Source organism: Bos javanicus, chromosome 10 (genome assembly GCF_032452875.1).
Source record: "Bos javanicus breed banteng chromosome 10, ARS-OSU_banteng_1.0, whole genome shotgun sequence".
Lineage (NCBI taxonomy): Eukaryota > Metazoa > Chordata > Mammalia > Artiodactyla > Bovidae > Bos > Bos javanicus.
In genome coordinates this window covers 35,187,593-35,209,934 of record NC_083877.1, presented here as the reverse complement: position 1 = coordinate 35,209,934, position 22,342 = coordinate 35,187,593, and the positions used below count along the sequence as shown (strand labels likewise).

General features: G+C 40.4%; 1 protein-coding gene across 3 annotated transcripts in view; it reads left to right on the top strand.

Moving 5' to 3' along the window:
• Positions 1-22,342, top strand: part of GPR176 (G protein-coupled receptor 176) — a 125,011-nt gene that overhangs the window by 29,978 nt on the left and 72,691 nt on the right. The window contains exons 1-2 of one of the 3 annotated variants that reach the window (XM_061430725.1): positions 8,125-8,276; positions 8,792-8,923. The exons of 1 other annotated variant lie outside the window; for it this stretch is intronic. The gene's annotated coding sequence lies outside the window, so the exon portion shown is untranslated. Of the gene's footprint in view, positions 1-8,124; positions 8,277-8,791; positions 8,924-22,342 lie in introns of those variants that run through there. One more of the 3 variants, XM_061430726.1, reaches the window with a different exon arrangement.

Genomic DNA, 22,342 nt, shown 5'->3' with positions numbered 1-22,342 from the left:
GAGATCTTCCCAACCCAGGGATTGAACCCAGGTCTCCCGCATTGTAGGCAGATGCTTTACTGTCTGAGCCACCTGGGAAATTGCTTTTAGTCAACTCATTCTTGCAAAGAGTAATTGGAATGGGGAAGAAGTAGGAATTTAAGTTTGGGGTTATTGGCACCAGTTCTACCCCTCTTTTAATAGCCAGTGTTACTTAATATCTGAAGGTAATATGGAAAAGATAGATACTCAGTATTTCAATAAGCAGGACCCCTCCTCAAATCTGACTTAGATAATGAAATTTACCTCAAAATTTTATGAGTGAGATTAATTTCCTAATTCTGCTTCTGCTAACCATCTCCATCTCAGCCCATATCCTATAAGTTATAACTAAATTATTTATTCAAAAGACAGGAGGTTGGTTGCCTTTTGAGGTATATCCTTTATAGAAGTAGTGGTGGGGTAATGTGAGTACTTCATCTTATTTTCAGGTGCTCCTTCTCTGTCTCGCAACCTCATATCTCCATATGGAATTTCAGCTGGAATAGTTAGCAGTCAGAAACATGATAGAACTGTCTGAAGTTACTTAAATCAGAAAACACTAAATCATCCTTCCATTTGTACTATGCAGAATTTATTTTTTACTCACAAAACTTTGAGATTGAAATAAAATTTTAGACAATACCCATCATCTTATGGTACATGTCATATGCCATCCCTAGGATTTTGGGCTTCTTTTGCCTTCATTCCTTTCATTCATGCTGGGCTCCACCTTCTTCTGGGGCTTCTTAATACTTTAGTAACTAAAGCCCTGAAGTTCCACCCATCTGTCACCAGTCTGGATTTCCCAGGCCAACAGTATCCCTAAGATGCTTTAAGCCTAAATGTGCCCTCTAAATATCCAATATGTATGCAGCAATGATCCCAGACTGGGAAAGTAAGTCTTTATAAAAAAAAGCCACAAGCAGTGTAGTTATGGGAACACACAAGGGTCATGTTAAGTTTGGCACAAAGGAGAACAGAGAGGGTAAGTAGGTGATCAGAAGGACCATTAAGGGCTATTTGAGTTTGGAGAGAATTATGACTGATTTAGCATGCAAATCTCTTGTTACAATATGAACAACAAGGGAGTATGTGGGTATCTCTAAAGTACACTTCAATTTGGTCTGCTTATTAGGACTTCTTATTGTTAATATCAGGCATCTTTAATTTTTATTATGAGATCTTTGTGTACTATCTCAAGTTACAGAATGCAAAAGCTAATTTAATTCTGCTGCCCTCTTTTATTTTTATTTATTTATTTTTTTGCTGCCCTCTTTTAATCTTATATAAGTCTTGTATTAGGGAGTTTGGCAGGTGTGTTGAACTGAACTCACATCCTGTTCACTTCATGTTAATGTCTCATATTGAATTTAGCATCTCTCAAACTCCCAAGCCTTTATTTCGCTGCTGTTATGCTTCTTTTTCATTATCCTGTCTTTATTGTTTAGGAGCCCGGGTTAGTTTCATCATCATTTAAATTCATTTAAATATAACTAAGATGTTTTAATTCTTTATATCAACCTGTTAATTTTGTGGGGGAGGGGAGTGGATCTTGATGATGCCAAGTAACATTTTGCTTTCAGTGATAACCAGCTGTGTATCTTTGGTTGTTGTTGTTGAGTTGCTAAGTTGTGTTTGACTCTTCATGAGCCCATGGACTGTAGCCTGCCAAACCCCTCTGTCCTTGGGATTTCCCAGGAAAGAATGCTGCAATGGGTTGCCATTTCCTTCTCCAGGGGATCTTCCTGACCTAGGGATCAATCCTGCATCTCCTGCATTGCAGGTGGATTCTTTACCACTGAGCTACCAGGGAAGTGTATCTTTGGTGTCTCCTAAATTATCGAAATTTTTTAAATAAGTGTTGAATGATCTAGGGAGAGAAAGTTGGAAGTCTTGTCATTAGAGATCTGGTAAAATCTAGGCTACTTTTAATTTACTAGTTAAAACCCTTTTGAAATAATTATTAAACCAATTATGAATGGATTGAATAGAACTATTACCCAGTCCATACATATCTTACTTACCAAAGTATTTTGAGACATTTTATCAGATGCTTTGTTGAAAACCAGATATGTCTATTGTATTTCCTGGGCTTGCTGATAGAAAATAAAGAGAATCTGGCATGATTTATTCTTTTTTCAAATTGAAGTAATAGTTGATTTACAATTCTGTGTTAATATCTGCTGTATAGCAGTGACTCAGTTTTATATATTCTTTTTTGGTATTTTTTTTCCATCATGGTAGTTTATCACAGGATATTGAGTATAGTTCCCTGTGATACACAGTAGGACCTTGTTGTTTGACCATTCCATATATAATAGCTTACATCTGCTAACCCCAACCTTCCACTCTATCACTCCCCCAACCCACCCCCTTTTGGCAACCGTAAATCTGTTCTCTGGGGCATGATTCATAGTTAGTGCATCCATGCTGGCCCCTAGTGATTACTTCTGGTCATCCTGTCACTAATTCATACTAGTGTCAGGTTGACCAGTATAAATTTTGCTGTATTTTTTTCTCTCTTTTTCCTGTCTCTAGTCTTCTGGTTCCTTTCCTGTTCTTCATAATTCCTTAAAGGTCTCCAGAGTTAGTCTGTAGTTGTGCTTCTCAAACTTCAGTGTGTAAGTGAATGTGCCAGAGATCTGGTTACAATAAAGGTTCTGATTCTGGAGGTCTGGGGTGGAGCCTGAGATTCTGCATTTCTTACAAGCTTCTAGATACTGTTGATGCTATTGGTCCTCAGACTACACTCTGTGTAGCTCGAAACCAGAAGACTTGGCATTCTGGATGAGAAATCTAGATTTGAATGTTCCTTTAGAACAGGAAATATAATATTCCAAGTAAGTATAATATGCCTAGCCACTGTTAACGGGAGAAGGCAATGGCACCCCACTCCAGTACTCTTGCCTGGAAAATTCCATGGACGGAGGGCCTGGTGGGCTGTAGTCCATGGGGTCGCTAAGAGTCGGACAGGACTGAGCGACTTCATTTTCACTTTCACTTAGAACAGGAAGGAGGTCTCTGGTGAGTAAAGCTTTCAAGTTCTTATTTCAATACTTACAAACTCATTAGTATCCATATCCTCCAACAGTCATCTATCTCATGCCTTTACCTTTAATGTCTCTTACTTTACCTGGCTCTTTTGCCAATCCCTTTTGCATTTCTCCCCCTTTAGTGTCTTTCTTCTTCTGTTCACAGTTAGGCTTCTTGGGAGAACATGTTTTACACTTCCATTTTCACCTGTCCTGATTATCCTTCAGTTAACGACTCTGATCATGTCACTGTCCTATCTGGAACCTTTCCCTGACCTCCTATTCTCTCTGTTTCCTTATAGTGACATTCTGCAACTTGGCCCCTGTTTCCTTCTCCAGCTCACCTCTTCCACTCCAGGAATTCCAAACCACCCATGGTTCCCAGGGCACTTTATTTTCTTCCTAGTCTCTTCGCCTTGTCTTCTATTGTTCCTTTATCTATAAAAGCTCTTCCTTGGCTAACTGCTCTCATTCTTCAGATATTCCTTTCACTCTCTGTCTCCTCTTAGAAACATAAGCTCTCATCTCTGCTTATAGTTATTGTTTACATAATTCAAGAATGATTGAAAAGAGAGGTACTTGTACGTTTCCATTCTGACCTGGACCTGTAACTGTGGAACTGGTGTAAGGAGGTGTTATATTGCCATGTTGGTGATCATTCTTACTGAAAGATTTTAAGGATAGCAAGTCACTTGGTAAAATCACCATAATCTTTTTAAAAAGGGAAGACTTAACTATAAATGAAGAGGAAAAAGAATATTTTAAATTAGTTTTCATTGTGTGAATTAGTCTACCTGACCTATGTAATATTTATTGACGTTATAATGTTAAATAGTTCACATATTTTATATTCACTCCACACACATTTACAGAATACCTATTGTGTACAAAGGATTAAGATTTATCTCTGAAACACACACATTAAGACCATTGAAGTTAAGACCATTAAGACCATATTGACATTATAACTTCATAGGAATGAAGCAATAAAATAAAAATATTTTATCAGATTAAAATATTGTCACTAATGTGGTCCACAGAGACAGTGATGAATGGTAAGGTTTTCAGATGATAATTCAGAACTTTGATAACATCTTACATTGGCCACCCTTGGGAGCAGAGTAACAGAGTCTCTTGCTGGCTTAGAGTGGCCTTATGCAAATCACAGGATGAACTGGGGTTTCTTGACAGTAACAGGGAATAGAGATGGAAAGCTGCCTGAAAAGATGCAGACACTGAGGATGGATTATTAGCTGATTTAGATCAGATCAGTCGCTCAGTCATGTCCGACTCTTTGCGACCCCATAAATTGCAGCACGCCAGGCCTCCCTGTCCATCACCAACTCCCGGAGTTCACTCAGACTCACGTCCATCGAGTCAGTGATGCCATCCAGCCATCTCATCCTCTGTCGTCCCCTTCTCCTCCTGCCCCCAATCCCTCCCAGCATCAGAGTCTTTTCCAATGAGTCAACTCTTTGCATGAGGGGGCCAAAGTACTGGAGTTTCAGCTTTAACATCATTCCTTCCAAAGAAATCCCAGGGCTGATCTCCTTCAGAATGGACTGGTTGGATCTCCTTGCAGTCCAAGGGACTCTCAAGAGTCTTCTCCAACACCACAGTTCAAAAGCATCAATTCTTCGGCACTCAGCCTTCTTCACAGTCCAACTCTCACATCCATACAAGACCACAGGAAAAACCATATCCTTGACTAGACGAATCTTTGTTGGCAAAGTAATATCTCTGCTTTTGAATATGCTATCTAGGTTGGTAATAACTTTCCTTCCAAGGAGTAAGCATCTTTTAATTTCAAGGCTGCAGTCACCATCTGCAGTGATTTTGGAGCCCAGAAAAACAAAGTCTGACACTGTTTCCACTGTTTCCCCATCTATTTCCCATGAAGTGATGGGACCGGATGCCATGATCTTCATTTTCTGAATGTTGAGCTTTAAGCCAACTTTTTCACTCTCCACTTTCACTTTCATCAAGAGGCTTTTGAGTTCCTCTTCACTTTCTGCCATAAGGGTGGTGTCATCTGCATATCTGAGGTTATAGATGTTTCTCCCGGCAATCTTGATTCCAGCTTTTGTTTCTTCCAGTCCAGCGTTTCTCATGGTGTACTCTGCATATAAGTTAAATAAACAGGGTGACAATATACAGCCTTGATGTATTCCTTTTCCTATTTGGAACCAGTCTGTTGTTCCATGTCCAGTTCTAACTGCTGCTTCCTGACCTGCATACAAATTTCTCAAGAGGCAGATCAGGTGGTCTGGTATTCCCATCTCTTTCAGAATTTTCCACAGTTTATTGTGATCCACACAGTCAAAGGCTTTGGCATAGTCAATAAAGCAGAAATAGATGTTTTTCTGGAACTCTCTTGCTTTTTCGATGATCCAGCAGATGTTGGCAATTTGATCTCTGGTTCCTCTGCCTTTTCTAAAACCAGCTTGAACCTCAGGAAGTTCACGGTTCACATATTGCTGAAGCCTGGCTTGGAGAATTTTGAGCATTACTTTACTAGGGTGTGAGATGAGTGCAATTGTGCGGTAGTTTGAGCATTCTTTGGCATTGCCTTTCTTTGGGATTGGAATGAAAACTGACCTTTTCCAGTCCTGTGGCCACTACTGAGTTTTCCAAATTTGCTGGCATATTGAGTGCAGCACTTTCACAGCATCATCTTTCAGGATTCGGAATAGCTCAACTGGAATTCTATCATCTCCACTAGCTTTGTTCGTAGTGATGCTTTCTAAGGCCCACTTGACTTCACATTCCAGGATGTCTGGCTCTAGGTCAGTGATCACACCATCGTGATTATCTGGGTCGTGAAGATCTTTTTGTACAATTCTGTGTATTCTTGCCACCTCTTCTTAATATCTTCTGCTTCTGTTAGGTCCATACCATCTTTATCGAGCCCATCTTTGCATGAAATGTTCCTTTGGTATCTCTGATTTTCTTGAAGAGATCTCTAGTCTTTCCCATTCTGTTGTTTTCCTCTATTTCTTTGCATTGATCGCTGAAGAAGGCTTTCTTATCTCTTCTTGCTATTCTTTGGAACTCTGCATTCAGATGTTTATATCTTTCCTTTTCTCCTTTGCTTTTCACTTCTCTTCTTTTCACAGCTATTTGTAAGGCCTCCCCAGACAGCCATTTTGCTTTTTTGCATTTCTTTTCCATGGGGATGGTCTTGATCCCTGTCTCCTGTACAATGTCATGAATGTCATTAGCTGATTATTCAAGCTCTAGATGCTCTGAACTTGAAATAAATTAAGTCCAAAGCAAACAAGGCTATGACCAGATAAAATTTTTTAATAAAATTTTAAAATGTTTTCCACAGCTATGGTCATGATCTCGCAGGCAACAAATGCAATTTGCTATCAGATGCATTATTGCCATGGCACTTGCAGATATGAGAAGGGATTGGAAAAGGTGGAAGTTGAAGGGCTAATAGACTTAAAACCTTATTTGCAAAATGGTCTTAATGTGTATGTTTCAGAGATAAATATTAATTCTTTGTACACAATAGGTATTCTATAAATGTGTGTGGAGTGAATATAAAATGTGTGAACTATTTGAAATTAAATGAAGGGTTTTTATTAAGGAACTGTTCGTGGTAGTGTGTTTTGCTTCTCTGGTGGCTCATATGGTAAAGAATCTGCCTGCAGTGCAGGAGACCAAGGTTCAATTCCTGGGTTGGGAAGATCCCCTGAAGGAAATGGCAACCGACTCCAGTACTTTTGCCTGGAGGATTCCATGGACAGAGGAACCTGGCAGGTTACAGTCCATGGGTCTGCAAAGAGTCAGACATGACTGAGTGACTAACACTTTAGATGGGATCAGTGTTAGGTAATGGGCCAGAGGGCTCTAGAATTAGATAGTTCTGGGTGTTCTGGTTCTGGCACTTGTTAGCATTTTGTCCTTGTGCTAACTGTTATTATTTTTAAGGTAATGTTTGTCTCCTTGTAAAATAGTAGAGAATTTAGAAAACACAGAAAGTTGTGAAGAAGAGAAGAGTAAATATTCATGAACATTTTCTTATATCATTAAACATTTGTTAAAAGCACCATTTCATACATTTGTGTGGTATTCAGGTATTTAATCATTTAACCATTCTTATATTTTTGGACATGGAAGATGTTTCTTTTTTTAAATCATGAAGAGTAGTGCTGTGATGAGTATCTTTTAATTAAAAAAAGGTATTTGTCCAAGTTTTTTTCTCAATGGGGTGATTTCCTAGAAAGGGTGTTATGGAGTTTTATTTGTACATTTTTAATATTTGCTTTTGAAGTTCTTGATAACTGAAAGCAGAGTAAAGGATAAACAATTATGCTGAGCACCAGTTTTCTTATTTATCTGTATCATAATGCTGGGAGGCTATATGCTAATATCTGCAGAGCACTAGCAAGATGACTGGCAAATACTCAAATATTGTCAGTGTTTCTCGTCTTTGCTTTAATATCATTATTGTCCATACTGTCAGTTTCTGTAATATAACAGCCAGATATTTTACCAGTAAAAGAAAGCTTATTTAAGAACAGCTGGAGGAATTGCAACTTAGGGTACGTGAACTATGGAAGACTATAGGCAAATCCAGAGACAAGGCAGGGGAACTTGCTATTATAGGGAAGAGGAGGGAACAGGGCAGGGCTGTAATAACCAAAGAATCCATTGAAGGAAGCTGTGAGTCCAAAGTATGGAGGGTCTCCCCATAGAAGAATCAACCAGTTCATTGGTTGGATTACTACCGTCTCTGATCAGAGTGTATGTATGTGTGTGGGAGGTGGGAGGGAGGATTTTCTTCTTCCTGCTGGATAGTAAAGTTATTGTTGTTTAGACTCTTAAGTTGAGTTGGATTCTTTTCAACCCCATATACTGAAGCCCACTTGGCTTCTCTGCCAATGGGATTTCCCAGGCAGGAATACTGGAGTGGGTTGCCAGTTTCTTTCTCCAGGGGATCTTCCTGACCCAGGGATTGAACCTGTGTCTCCTGCATTGGCAGGCAGGTTTTTTTTTTTTTTTTGTTTAAACCGCTGAGCCATCTGGGAAAGGAAATAGGGTAGTAGGGAAGCCTGGATAGTAAATTAGGCATCACCTTTCTGTTACAGATGTAGGTGTACATCTCCTTTTCCAAGTAATTGACTATCTCCGTGAGGCATGAGAGCTCCCCCTACAGGCCTATCCTCACTCCAGTTTTAATTGAGATTTCTTTAATTCCACCCTACCAAATCAGTAAGTGCTCAACCACCACAGTTATCTGTTGTTTAAAAAAGAAAATAAACTCTAACTGAATTGTATGTCTTGTTGTGATATAGAATTTGTCTGTGTGACTATCTATCCCAGTGCTCTTTTTTGGAAACTGCCTTTAAAAATGTGTGTGAAGGTGGAAGGTTGAGGGGAAACACAGTGTTGGGTTTATTTAAAGTATTTCTTTTGAGTTAAAAAACAAACAGAAAATTGTTGCAGTCCATTGAAATATTGGCACAACTTGCTTCTATATCTATCTTGGTTTTAATATAATGTCAAGGCTGGTAGTTCACAACTGTGTGAATTTAATGTGCATTTCAGTTTTGTGTGTTGGCTAGTGGGAAAAGCAAGAGAGGGGAATCAATGTTCTTGAGACCCCAAGTTGCCAGTGTAAATTAATATAATTTGAGAGCCTTGAGTCACTTCAAAAGATGTTATAAAATGGTAATTATAATAAATGATGGTCAACACCAAAATCAGATTGATTATATTCTTTGCAGCCAAAGATGGAGAAGCTCTATACAGTCAGCAAAAACAAGACCGGGACCTGACTGTGGCTCAGATCATGAACTCCTTATTGCCAAATTCAGACTGAAATTGAAGAAAGTGGAGAAAACCACTAGACCATTCAGGTATGACCTAAATCAAATCCCTTATGATTATACAGTGGAAGTGAGAAATAGATTTAAGGGACTAGATCTGATAGAGTGCCTGATGAACTATGGATGGAGGTTCGTGACATTGTACGGGAGACAGGAATCAAGACCATCCCCAAGAAAAAGAAATGCAAAAAAGCAAAATGGTTGTCTGAGGAGGCCTTACAAATAGCTGTGAAAAGAAGGGAAGTGAAAAGCAAAGGAGAAAAGGAACGATATACCCATTTGAATGCAGAGTTCCAAAGAATAGAAAGGAGAGATAAGAAAGCCTTCCTCAGCAATCAATGCAAAGAAATAGAAGAAAACAATAGAATGGGAAAGACTAGAGATCTCGTCAAGAAAATTAGAGATACCAAGGGAACATTTCATACAAAGATGGGCTCAATAAAGGACAGAAATGGTAGGGACCTGCAATGGCAACCCACTCTAGTACTCTTGCCTGGCAAATCCCATGGACGGAGGAGCCTGGTGGGCTTCAGTCCATGGGGTCACTAGGAGTCGGACACGACTGAGCGACTTCACTTTCACTTCTCACTTTTATGCACTGGAGAAGGAAATGGCAACCCACTCCAGTGTTCTTGCCTAGAGAATCCCAGGGATGGTGGAGCCTGGTGGGCTGCTGTCTATGGGGTCACATAGAGTCGGACACGACTGAAGTGACTTAGCAGCAGCAACAGAAGCAGAAGATACTAAGAAGAGGTGGCAAGAATACACAGAAGAACTGTACAAAAAAGATCTTCACGACCAAGATAATCACAATGGTGTGATCACTCACCTAGAGCCAGACATCCTGGAATGTGAAGTCAAATGGGCCTTAGGAAGCATCACTACGAACAAAGTTAGTGGAGGTGATGGAATTCCAGTTGAGCTATTTCAAATCCTGAAAGATGATGCTCTGAAAGTGCTGCACTCAATATGCCAGCAAATTTGGAAAACTCAGCAGTGGCCACAGGACTGGAAAAGATCAGTCCCAATCCCAAAGAAAGGCAATGTCAAGGAATGCTCAAACAACCATACAATTGCACTCATCTCACATGCTAGTAAAGTAATGCTTAAAATTCTCCAAGCCAGGCTTCAGCAATACGTGAACTGTGAACTTCCAGATATTCAAGCAGGTTTTAGAAAAGGCAGAGGAACCAGAGATCAAATTGCCAACATCCCCTGGATCATCGAAAAGCAAGAGAGTTCCAGAAAAACAGGAACTCTATTTCTGCTTTATCGACTATGCCAAAGCCTTTGACTGTGTGGATCACAATAAACTGTGGAAAATTCTGAAAGAGATGGGAATACCAAACCATCTGACCTGCCTCTTGAGAAACCTGTATGCAGGTCAGGAAGCAACAGTTAGAACTGGACATGGCACAATGCCGAGGTCCAGCCTCGGCTGATCCAGGGAGTTCGAAGCGGGGACGGCGTCGGCGAGGGTCAGGATACGATAGCTTCAATTAGATATTAATTAGAGATTGAATATGCAAAGTACAGAATAAGGATCGCTCAGTAGGAAAAAGTAGAAGCTGGAGTCAAGCTTGCTCGGGGGACAAATCAGTAACTTCAAGACAAGAAGCTTGCACCACCCGTAGGGCAGAAAGAGGAGAGGAACTGAAGGCCTCCTGATCTTAGAAGCCCAGGCAAAATTGAGAGTGAAAAGTTGGCTTCCGGCTCCGCATTCAGAGAGGGAAGATCATGGGGAGACATTTTGAGAAACTGGTCCCAATTCTTTATTTCATGGTCTAATACACTGAGATGGCAAACAGTGGACGTGGTGGCTGACTTTTATCAAAGTCAGGTGCTTCATACAAATGTATACAGAGGTCTTAGGGGCGTTGAACATCATCTTCTGCAGGGGGGGCCTGCAGCCATGACAATTTACAGACCCTCTCCTTGTGACAGCGGTCAAATCAGGACCAACTTATTCAGCTGATTATTCTCAAAAGCAGACGCCATTACTTTGCCAAATAAAGTCTACATCTAGTGAGGGTTAGTGGGTTTTAGTTAAGGTCATATATTCATTAATGTGAGAGGATTTGACTTAGCAACAAACAGCTCAGAGGTGTAGGTGAGCACAAAGTAGTAAAGTAGGCAGGCTCTGGTTATGGGGGAGATGCTTGAGAGTTCCAGGGAGACTGGCTTCAAATAGGAAAAGGAGTATGTCAGATATTTTGCTACCTTAACTTATATGCAGAGTACAGCATGAGAAACACTGGGCTGGAAGAAGTACACGGGAGAAATATCAGTAACCTCAGATAAGCAGATGACACCACCCTTATGGCAGAAAGTGAAGAGGAGTGGAGAGTGAAAAGTTAGGCTCAACATTCAGAAAACGAAGATCATGGCATCTGGTCCCATCATGTCATGGCAAATAGATGGGAAACAGTGGAAATGGTGGCTGACTTTATTTTGGGGGCTTGAAAATCACTGCAGATGATTGCAGCCATGAAATTAAAAGACGCTTACGAAAGTTATGACCAACTTAGACAGCATATTGAAAAGCAGAGACATTACTGCCAAAAAATTAGTGGTCATGTATCGATGTGAGAGTTGGATTATAAAGAAAGCTGAGCACAGAAGAATTGATGCTTTTGAACTGTGGTGTTGAAGAAGACCCTCGAGAGTCCCTTGGACAGCAAGGAGATCCAACAAGTCCATCCTAAAGGAAATCAGTCCTGAGTGTTCATTGGAAGGACTGATGTTGAAGCTGAAACTCCAATACTTTGGCCACCTGATGTGAAGAGCTGACTCATTTGAAAAGACTCTGATGCTGGGAAAGATTGAGGGCAGGAGGAGAAGGGGATGACAGAGGATGAGATGGTTGGATGGCATCACCGACTCAATGGACATGGGTTTGGGTGGACTCTGGGAGTTGGTGATGGACAGGGAGGCCTGGCGTGCTGCGGTTCATGGGGTTGCAAAGAGTCGGACATGACTGAGCAACTGAACTGAACTGAAAATAAATAAATCAGGAAATAATGAATCCTCATATCTGATTTCCAAAATTCTAGTTGTTTGAGAATGGGTCCATCTTGATAGCTTAAATTATTCAGGTAGACTATTGTTTTCTCTTTGATTTAAAATCTCTATTTAGAGTATCAGTATTGTATTTTCATCTCATTCTGGGTTTCTAGTCTATTTAGGCTCAAAAATAGCATAAGCAGATTCTCCTGGCATATCATTTATTCTTTAAGGAGATTTTGTTATTTATTGTCAATACTGTTCTGGGTCTGAGAGATGATTTCATATTGGGGTGTAATATGTGAACAGATAAATAGAACCAGCTTTATAGCTTGTTTTGTCTTTATTATCATCATTGTTACATAGCTGGAAAAGATTTAAGAGGCTTCCTAATCTAGTCTTCTACCTTTTCAAAAAGGAGAAGGCCTCTGCAACACTGACTGCTTCCTTCTCCTTGGCTTCTGTCTTTTTCCATTAAACTCCACAGAAGACATATACCATGGTGCTAAATTTAGTCTGTGGCCCCTAAGGAGATCTAGTCAAGTCCAGCTCATCCATGGTCAGGTGGACCTCAGCTTCAGTTTTCACACCAAGTCTAGAGTCATTAAGTGGGTGATGAGCAGATTTGTGTTTCTGCTTTTTCGTGAGCCAAAGGGTAAAACTCAAAAAGGTTTCTTTAGTTTGGGTAATACTAGACACTTGCATGGTACTTGCAGCTAAAATAACGAGTAAACATTTGCTAAGCAAATTGACTATTGCTTGTCACATAGTAAATACTGTAAACATGTTTGAAAATACAATAGAAAGTGTGATTTGTAGTTAAAATCATTGTCTATGATTCCATACTGCACAGCTCAGAAGAGCTTTACATTTGGCGGCTCCCTAGGCTCTTAGTGGCCCGGGTCTGAGGCTCATCTCCTCAGGCTCTCCTTCATCCTTGTTATCAGGTTTTTGTCTTTGCTCAGTTACCTCTTAATAACTGCAACCTTCTGCAGATGGGAAACATCCTCACAGTGGAGCCCATTCAGATTTCATTGCAGTTTCTTGTATAGAGTTGTGCAGGGAACCCAAATCAGGGACTGGGGTGAATTGATTCTTTTAAAAAGTAAATAAGAGATTCTTTTACATAATACTGCTTTGTTTTCTAGACTGGAGCTGCCAAAAACTGAACTTCATTTTTCCAGCCTTTGTATTCACCGAAAAGAGATGTTGTAGGTCTTAAGGGCAGTGGTATGTTGGTAAATGGTATGTTGGTAAATGTTTAATGACCAGCTCTCTCTTGGAAAAAAGCTTTAATTTGATGTGTTTGCCAATTTTGATGGTGTAGATATTCCCACCACGAATTTAAAGCTACTGATGTGACCTCACTGAAGTGGAGCTGGGAAGAGATATGTACGTTCAGCTCTCCTGAGCTGGGAGCAGGTTCCTGCTTGCCACTGTAAATACAGGACTGAGGGGATGTGTCTTAGGTCCAGCCATGGAAGGTCTGTGGCGATGCTGAGTGTGGCTCTTCCTAGTGTTATTTGTCCACCTGCTGTATGTCGTGCACTGCTCTAGGTACTGGGGGTTTAAGAATGAGCAAACTGAAGTCACTGCCTGTGTCGCATTTATATCCCAGCAAGAGGTTTCAGAAATTTTGCAGTTTCAAGTTTTTGAGATGCTAACATTCTCATATTTGAGGACAATTTGAGCCAAGGTCCCATAACACTTTATTCAGTAAGGAAAATACAATGGGCTCATTTAATTTTTCCTGGGCTTAAAGCAGGGATTGTGAGGGAGAAGGTAGCATTGCTCTCTGAATTGTCCCTACCTTGAAGTGGCAGAGACCCCAAACCTTGCAACACCAGGAGCATTAGCAGTTGCCACAAGGGGTGGTAATTACAATGGCAGAGAAGATAAGGGTCTTGCTTGCTTGCTTGGAGTTTTAGTTCTCTAGCTAATCCAGGGGAGGTGACTTAATTGCAAGCCATTAGTCTTCCTCATTAAAAGTTAATGAGCTGGAAGTTTATAAAGTGGGCAAGATTCTGGCAACTGAAATCTTATCAAAGAATTGCAAAGGTCTACATCTTCAAGAAGGGTAAGAAAGGCATTGGAGAAGCTACTGTCAGAGCTCAGGGAGAAGGATAACAATACATGCTCCTTTGGAAGAGAAGTTAGGATTCTTGGTGAAGAACATCAAATCAAGTGAAATTTTTGTCTAGGAAGGTAGGTCATTAGGAAACTCAAAAGCTTTAGATAAGCAGAAGCAGAAACAGTTAATTTCCAACAACAAACTTTGTTGGAAATTAACTGTTTGATGCTTTGTAAGTCCTGCTTGGGTTGCAGGGCTCTCTAGGACCTCTGCCCATGCTGCTTTTCACCTGTCAAATGTCAAATGAATGATTCATTCATACATAGTGTCTAATGATACTGCTGCCTTACTCAATGTCATCATTCCAGCGAATGTAGATTGTAGACCATTCATGTCTGTTTATCTGGAATATGCATTGCTCTTTCATGCCCAGGCCATCTCCATCTTCCTTAGAAGCAAGGTTCTTCATGCTGGCTTGGAATTTAATCCTTGACTATGAGATTTTTAGCCAAACAAAGGAAACCCAGTCCCTTTTCTAGTACAAGGGCCCCTTTCAACTATTTTGGAATGACCAATGTGTCTTCCTGGATGATTCAGCAGTAAAAGAATCTGCCTGGAAAGCAGGAGATGCAGGAGACGAGGGTTCGATCCCTGGGTTGGGAATATCCCCTGGAGGAGGAAATGGCAACCCACTCCAGTATTCTTACCTGGGAAATCCCATGGACAGAGGAGCCTGGTGGGATACAGTGCGTGGGGTCGCAAAGTTGGACTTGACTGAGTACCCATGTAGAGTGTGTGTCTTCAGCTATGGGTTTTGGATTGCCTATATCACAGTTGCCTTCTGGCACATCTCTAAAATACCCATTCCTGTGATGATGTGCCCCAAACCTATTGAACCAGAGTCTCTAGAGTGGGGTTTAGGAATTTGCATTTTTAATAAGTTTCTCAGGTGATTCATGGGTGCACTAAAGTTTGATAACCACTGGTTTAGACTCAGAGACTGTTAGGAAATAGCCTCAGAGTTTCCCTGGGGCCCAACCTGAATCCCATTGGAACAAAAGCTGCCTACCTGTCCCTGCAGGTAAGCCTGGGAAAGGGTTGGAGCCTTATTTTCTGTTTAAATTAGGATACCCACACGATTTGTTAGGCCAGTAGGGTCAAGTCCCCTTCCCAAAGATCACTATTATGTGACACACTGATGCTAACAGGCCCAGGTCAATTAACCATTACAGCTGAAGGTAAACATAATCAATTATTTTGTTTTTAGCTGCTAAAATTTAATTCTGCTATTATCATGTTATAGACATTTGCATGATGGTTGACAAAAAAGAAATCAGTGTAAGTAAATACATTTTGTGCCCTTTACTTGTTGTCTGACATTCTAGTATTTGCGTACCAAGTGTTGCTTCTTTCAAATCAGTAAAAATCTTAAAATCTTTCAAATCTTAAAAATCATTCAGTCCCACACTTTGATGCTTCTGACCCCATGGCCTGCTGCTGAGGCGAAACAGCATAGATATCTTTAGTTGTGTCCAACGCCATCATTTTATAGATGTTAAAATCAAAGTTGGGGGAGAGGAGGCGACTTATCTGGGTGTGCGGGGGTGCAGCAGGCCCCAGGTCTCGCCTCTTCTAGGTGAGCGTTCTTTCCTTCCCTGGGCTGCTTCCCAGCAAGAGGGAAGTGTTCCTGACAAGTTCTATGCTGAGTCTCACAGTTCTTGGCAGACAAATCCAAGATTCCCATTTCTAAAGACATATTATTTAGCATTCCCCTGTGAAAGCAGGGACACTGTGTTGAATTATAGATTTAGTCTAAGATTTGGAGAAATTGTGTCTTTCTCTCTGCGTCTTGCTCCGCATCACTGAGCACTGGCTTTCTGGAAGGGAGGAGCAGTGCTTGGCTGATTATATGGGCCAGGGGACTGTCTTCAGTGCCTAGCAGGGCAAGTATGCTGTGATTACCAAGTCCGCTGATAGTTGTGCCATAGTTAATGAATCAGAAACCTTGTCTCTAATTTACTTTGGAGACTGATAGGTGATTCGGAAAATGGGCAGGAGAGGCTGCTTGGAGCAAGAAGGTGGGGGAAGCTTTCTTTTGTTTTGCATTTCACATTCCTCCTTCTTTACCTGACTTACTTTGGAGACCATTCTGGCTTTACAGGGGGGCACAGACACATCTGAAGGTGGAATCAGCAAGAATAAACATTCAACAAGCAGAGCAAAGCTAGAGAGTTTGGCTTAGTTCCCTCAGATAGTGCTGATGAGCCAGTGAATCTTGGTTACTAACATGATGTTTTCTAGAGTCTGGTCAATCTTTTTGCGGGAGCAGGGTAAGGTAAATCAGTCATGCATGGTAAGTTTGATAGAAAATGATCAAGAACTATTTCTTGGGGGGAAAAAACCTGTAGTTAGTAAAGGTCTGAGTCAATGACTTTTGACCTGTTAAACTTGCAAAACCCAGTGTTCTTTATCATGTGGCTGTCACAGCTTGTTCCCCATTCAGTGTCTATCCTCTTATTATTTATTCCTTTCTTAAAAGATTCTGATTTTGTTTAGGGTAACAGAGTGCCTAGATAGAAGTACCTTCCAGATTCCTTTGGAGATAGGGGTGCATCTGGCCAGTTAGTAGTAAGTGGAAGTTTACTGGATGGGGCTCTGGAAATATCTTTTTTTTTTTTCTTTCTGATGATAAGGATCAGGTCAAGCTGTGACATGCCTTTGTCTTTAGCCTAGGCCTTTTCTGTTTTCTGCCTAGCATATAATGGCCACCCCTTGACCATTAAAAAATGATCTGAAGACCTGAAGAGACATTTTCCAAAGAGGACATTCAGATGACCAACAGGTACATAACAAAAGAGAAACAGGCTCACAGATTTAAAGAACAAACTAGAGGTTGCCAGTGGGGAGAGCAAAGGTAGGAGGGGCAAGGCAGAGGAGGGGATTCAAAAGTACAAACTGTTATGTAAAAAATAGATATGCCATGGGGGTATATTGTACAACATAGGGAATATAAACAATATTTTATAATAACTATAAACAGTATAATCTTTTAAAATTCTGAATCACTATTTTATACACCTATAACATATAATATTGTACATCAACTATATTTCAATTAAAAAAAGAAATTCTTTTCAAATAAAAAAAAAGAAAAAAGAGCAACAATTAAAAAATCCCATGTTTATCAGCAGATTGGTAATAAATGCTGGCAAAAATGCTTGAAAAATTAATAGTAAATGCTTCCCTTATATAAGTGAAAGCTATTATTTGCAATTTAATACCTAATGTTTAGCAAGATGATCAATTTCATACCCAGTGATTTTTTCTTTCTCCTTATTTTACTAAAATAGAAAATACTTCATAATTTTTGTCAGGAGTGGCAGCAAGCATATGATAACTCTGTCAGTTTAAGAAATTGGATGATTCAAATTGAACTTGTGTCCAGAAATGATAGTGTGATTTTTCACATGAAGAGTAGTCAGTGTTTCATCAGATGATAAATCTGTAAGTCTGCAAGAACATCTTCCTCAAACTTGCCCTTCAGTCTTCTCAAAGAACCTCTATAGTTTATTCTCAATATTCAGAATAAACATGTTGTATTCCTGAATAAGAGGATCAGGAAAATCAAATGACCAACTGGACTGCTGACATTTGCCACCTGAAACCATGGAGCTGCTTCTTCCTGATGCTATCTGTGTAGAACAGGAATGCTTTAGCCTCATCCCTTGGTTCAAAAGGTGGCATCAGTGCCCTTGACAGAGCACTTCTGGTGGGAACAACCAATCTAGGACTCTGTCTATTTTGTTGCAGAGCATGCTGAGAAGACAAATGCACAGTGGCTGTCATTTGATTATACTCAAGTTTTAAACTATTTCCTACACCCCCAGTTTAAGATCAGGAGGCATATTGTTGTGTGTTATCCATTGTAGTGAATAAAGCTGTGGGTGTTTTGCATAAAGATAAAGCTTCTTTTATTTGTGTAGCACTCTCCTCTGTCTCCTCCCTCCTGGAGAAGGCAATGGCAACCCACTCCAGTCCTCTTGCCTGGAAAATCCCATGGATGGAGGGGCCTGGTAGGCTGCAGTCCATGGGGTCGCTAGGAGTCGGACACGACTGAGTGACTTCACTTTCACTTTTCACTTTCATGCATTGGAGAAGGAAATGGCAACCCACTCCAGTGTTCTTGCCTGGAGAATCCCAGGGACGGAGAGCCTAGTGGGCTGCCGTCTATGGGGTCGCACAGAGTTGGATACGACTGAAGCAACTTAGCAGCTTCTCCTTCCCTGGAAACATAGCTGGTTATTCTATCATTATTGATCCTAAGGGACCTTTTCCAATGAAAAATGTCTTTTATTGATGAGTTTTTTGGTGAGAGACAGAAGCAAGAGTTTTAAAGTACTTCTCCCTCAAATATGTACTGTTGTTGTTCAGTCGCCCAGTTGTGTCAGACTCTTTGTGACCCCATGGACTGCAGCACACCAGGCCTCCCTGTCCCTAACCATCTCCCAAAGTTTGCCCAAGTTCATGTCCATTGCATCGGTGATGCCATCCAGCCATCTCATCTTCTGACTCCCTCTTCTCCTTCTTCCCTCAATCTTTCCCAGCATCAGTATGGTACTGGCACAAAGACAGAAATATAGATTAATAGAACAAAATAGAAAGCCCAGAGGTAAATCCACATACCTATGAACACCTTTTCTTTGACAAAGGAGGCAAAAATATACAATGGAGAAAAGACAATATTTTTAACAAGTGGTGCTGGGAAAACTAGTCAACCACCTGTCAAAGAATGAAACTAGAATGCTTTCTAACACCATACACAAAAATAAACTCAAAATAGATTAAAGATCTAAATATAAGACCAGATACTATTAAACTCTTAGAGGAAAACATAAGCAGGACACTCTCTGACATAAATCACAGCAAGATCCTCTATGACCCACCTCCCAGAGTAATGGAAATAAAAACAAAAATAAACAAATGGGACCTAATTAAGCTTAAAAGCTTTTGCACAACAAAGGACACTATAAGCAAGGTGAAAAGGCAGCCTTCAGAATGGGAGAAAATAATAGCAAATGAAACAACTGACAATTAATCTCCAAAATATAAAAGCAGCTCATGCAGTTCCATACCAGAAAAATAACCAACACAATAAAAAAGTGGGCCAAAGAACTAAACAGACGTTTCTCCAAAGAAGACATACAGATGGCTAATAAATACATGAAAAGATGCTCAACATCACTCATTATCAGAGAGATGCAAATCCCATCTCACATTTTTGATGGCTGCCATCAAAAAGTCTACAAACAACAAATGCTGGAGAGGATGTGGAGAAAAGGGAACCCTGTTACACTGTTGGTGGGAATGAAAACTAGTACAGCCACTATGGAGAACAGTGTGGAGATTCCTTAAAAAATTGGAAATAGAACTGCCATATGACCCAGCAACCCCATGTCTCTTTCAATTCCTCAGTGTGTATGCCCAGCAGTGGGATTGCTGGATCATATGGCAGTTCTATTTCCAGTTTTTAAAGGAATCTCCACACTGTTCTCCATATCAAGATTGCTGGGAGAAATATCAATAACCTCAGATATGTAGATGACACCACCCTTATGGCAAAAATGAAGAACTAAAGAGCCTCTTGATGAAAGTGAAAGAGGAGAGTGAAAAAGTTGGCTTAAAACTCAACATTCAGAAAACTAAGATCATGGCAAATAGATGGGGAAACAGTGGAAACAGTGACAAACTTTATTTTTTGGGACTCCAAAATCATTGCAGATGGTGACTGCAGCCATGAAATTAAAAGATGCTTGCTCCTTGGAAGAAAAGTTATGATGAACCTAGACAGCATATTAAAAAGCAGAGACATAACCTTGTCAACAAAGGTCTGTCTAGTCAAAGCTATGGTTTTTCCAGTGGTCATGTATGGATGTGAGAGTTTGACTATAAAGAAAGCTGAGCACCAAAGAATTATGCTTTTGAACTGTGGTGCTGGAGAAGACTCTTGAGAGTCCCTTGGACTGCAGGGAGATCCAACCAGTCCATCCTAAAGGAAATCAGTCCTGAATATTCATTGGAAAGACTGATACTGAAACTCTAATACTTTGGCCACCTGATGTAAAGAACTTACTCATTTGAAAAGACCCTGATGCTAGGAACAATTGAAGGCAGGAGGAAAAGGGGACGACAGAGGATGAGATGGTATCACCGACTCAATGGACATGAGTTTGAGTAAACTCTGGGAGTTGGTGATGGACAGTGAGGCCTGGCGTGCTGCAGTCCATGGGGTCTCAAAGAGTCAGACACGACTGAGTGACTGAACTGACTTGAACTGAATGGGGCTTGATGCCATGATCTTAATTTTTTTAATATTCAGTTTTAAGTTGGCTCCTTCACTCTCCTCTTTCACCCTCATCAAGAGGTTCTTTAGTTCTTCCCGTTCTGCCATTAGAGTACCATCTGCATATCTGATGTTGTTGATGTTTCTCTTGCCTATCTTGATTCCAGCTTGTTACTCATCCAGCCTGTCATTTCTCATTATGTGCTCAGCATATAGGTTAAACAAACAGGATGACAGCAGACAGCCAGGTTATACTCCTTTTTCAATCTTGAACCAATCAGTTTTTCCATTCTGAGTTCTAACTTTTGCTTCTTGACCTGCATATAGGTTTCTCAGGAGACAGGTAAGATGGGTTGGTATTTCCATCTCTTTAAGAGCTTTCCACAGTTTTTTATGATTCACACAGTCAAAGGCTTTAGCGTAGTTGATGAAACAGAGGTACATGTTTTTCTAGAATTACCTTGATTTCTCTATGATCCAGTGAATGTTGGCAATTATCTCTGGTTCCTCTTCCTTTTTCTAAACCCAGCTTGGACATCTGGAAGTTCTTGGTTTGCATAATGTTGAAGCCTACTATGCAAGATTTTAAGCATGACCTTACTAGCATGGGAGATGAGTGCAATTGTCTGATGTTTAAAACATTCTTTAGTACTACCCTTCTTCGGAATTGGAATGAGGATTGACCTTTTTCAGTCCTGTGTCCACTGCTGGGTCTTCTAGATATGCTGATATGTTGAATGGAACACCTTGATGGCATTATCCTTTAGGGTTTTGAAAAGCTCTACTGGAATTCCATCACACCCACTAGCTTTGTTAACAGCAGTGCTTCCTAAGGGCCACTTGACTTCACACTCCAGAATATCTGGCTCTGAGTAACTGACTATACCATCACAGCAATCCAGTTAATTAAGATCTTTTTTTGTATATTTCTTCCATGTATTATTTCCATTTCCTCTTGATTTCTTCAGTGTCTACTAGGTCTCTACTGTTCTACTCATGAGTGAGCAGCAACTGGATCTCACAAGGCTGAACCTGACTGTGAGGAAGCTTAGAAATTATTCTTTGAGCCTCAGGAAACCTGAGTTCAGTTGCTTAGTCATGTCCAACTCTTTGTGACGCCATGGACTGCAGCACGCCAGACTTCCTTGTCCATCCCCAACTCCCAGAGCTTGCTCAAACTCATGTCCATCGAGTCAGTGATGCCATCCAACCATCTCATATTCTGTCATCCCCTTCTCCTCCTGCCTTCAGTCTTTCCCAGCATCAGGGTATTTTCCAGGGAGCCACAGTGTGGTTTTAAATAGGGCAGGACAAGGTCAGGTTTATATTTTAGTCAGATTATTCTGTTAGCTGTGTTAAGGATAGATTTGATGGAAACAAGTTTAGAAGCAGTAAACCAATTAGGAGGATGTTGTTGAATTCTAGGTAAGATATGATGAGGACTTAGACCATGGCATGGCAATAGGGATGAAGAACTGGTGACATATTAAGAAACACAGAACACCCTTGTCTTATTTCTGATCTTAGGGGGAATGCTTTCAGTTTTTCACCAGTGAGAATAATGTTTATTGTAGGCTTATCATATATGGTCTTTACTATGTTGAGGCAGGTTCCTTATATGTGAAAAGTTTTAATCATAAATGGGTGCTGAATTTTGTCAGGCTTTTTCTGCATCTATTGAGATTATAATATGGTTTTTATCTTTCAATTTGTTAATATGGTATATCACATTGATTGATTTGCATATATTGAAGAATCCTTGCATCCCTGGAATAAACCCAACTTGATCATGGTGTCTGAGCTCTTTGATGGGTTGCTGAATTCTGTTTGCTAAAATTTTGTTGAGGATTTTTGCATCTATGCTCATCAGTGATATTGGCCTGTAGTTTTCTTTTTTTGTGTGTTGTCTTTGTCTGGTTTTGGTATCCGGGTGATGGTGGCCTCATAGAATGAGTTTGGAAGTGTTCCTTCCTCTGCAATTTTTTGAAAGAGTTTTAGAAGGAGAGGCATTAGCTCTTCTCTAAATGTTTGATAC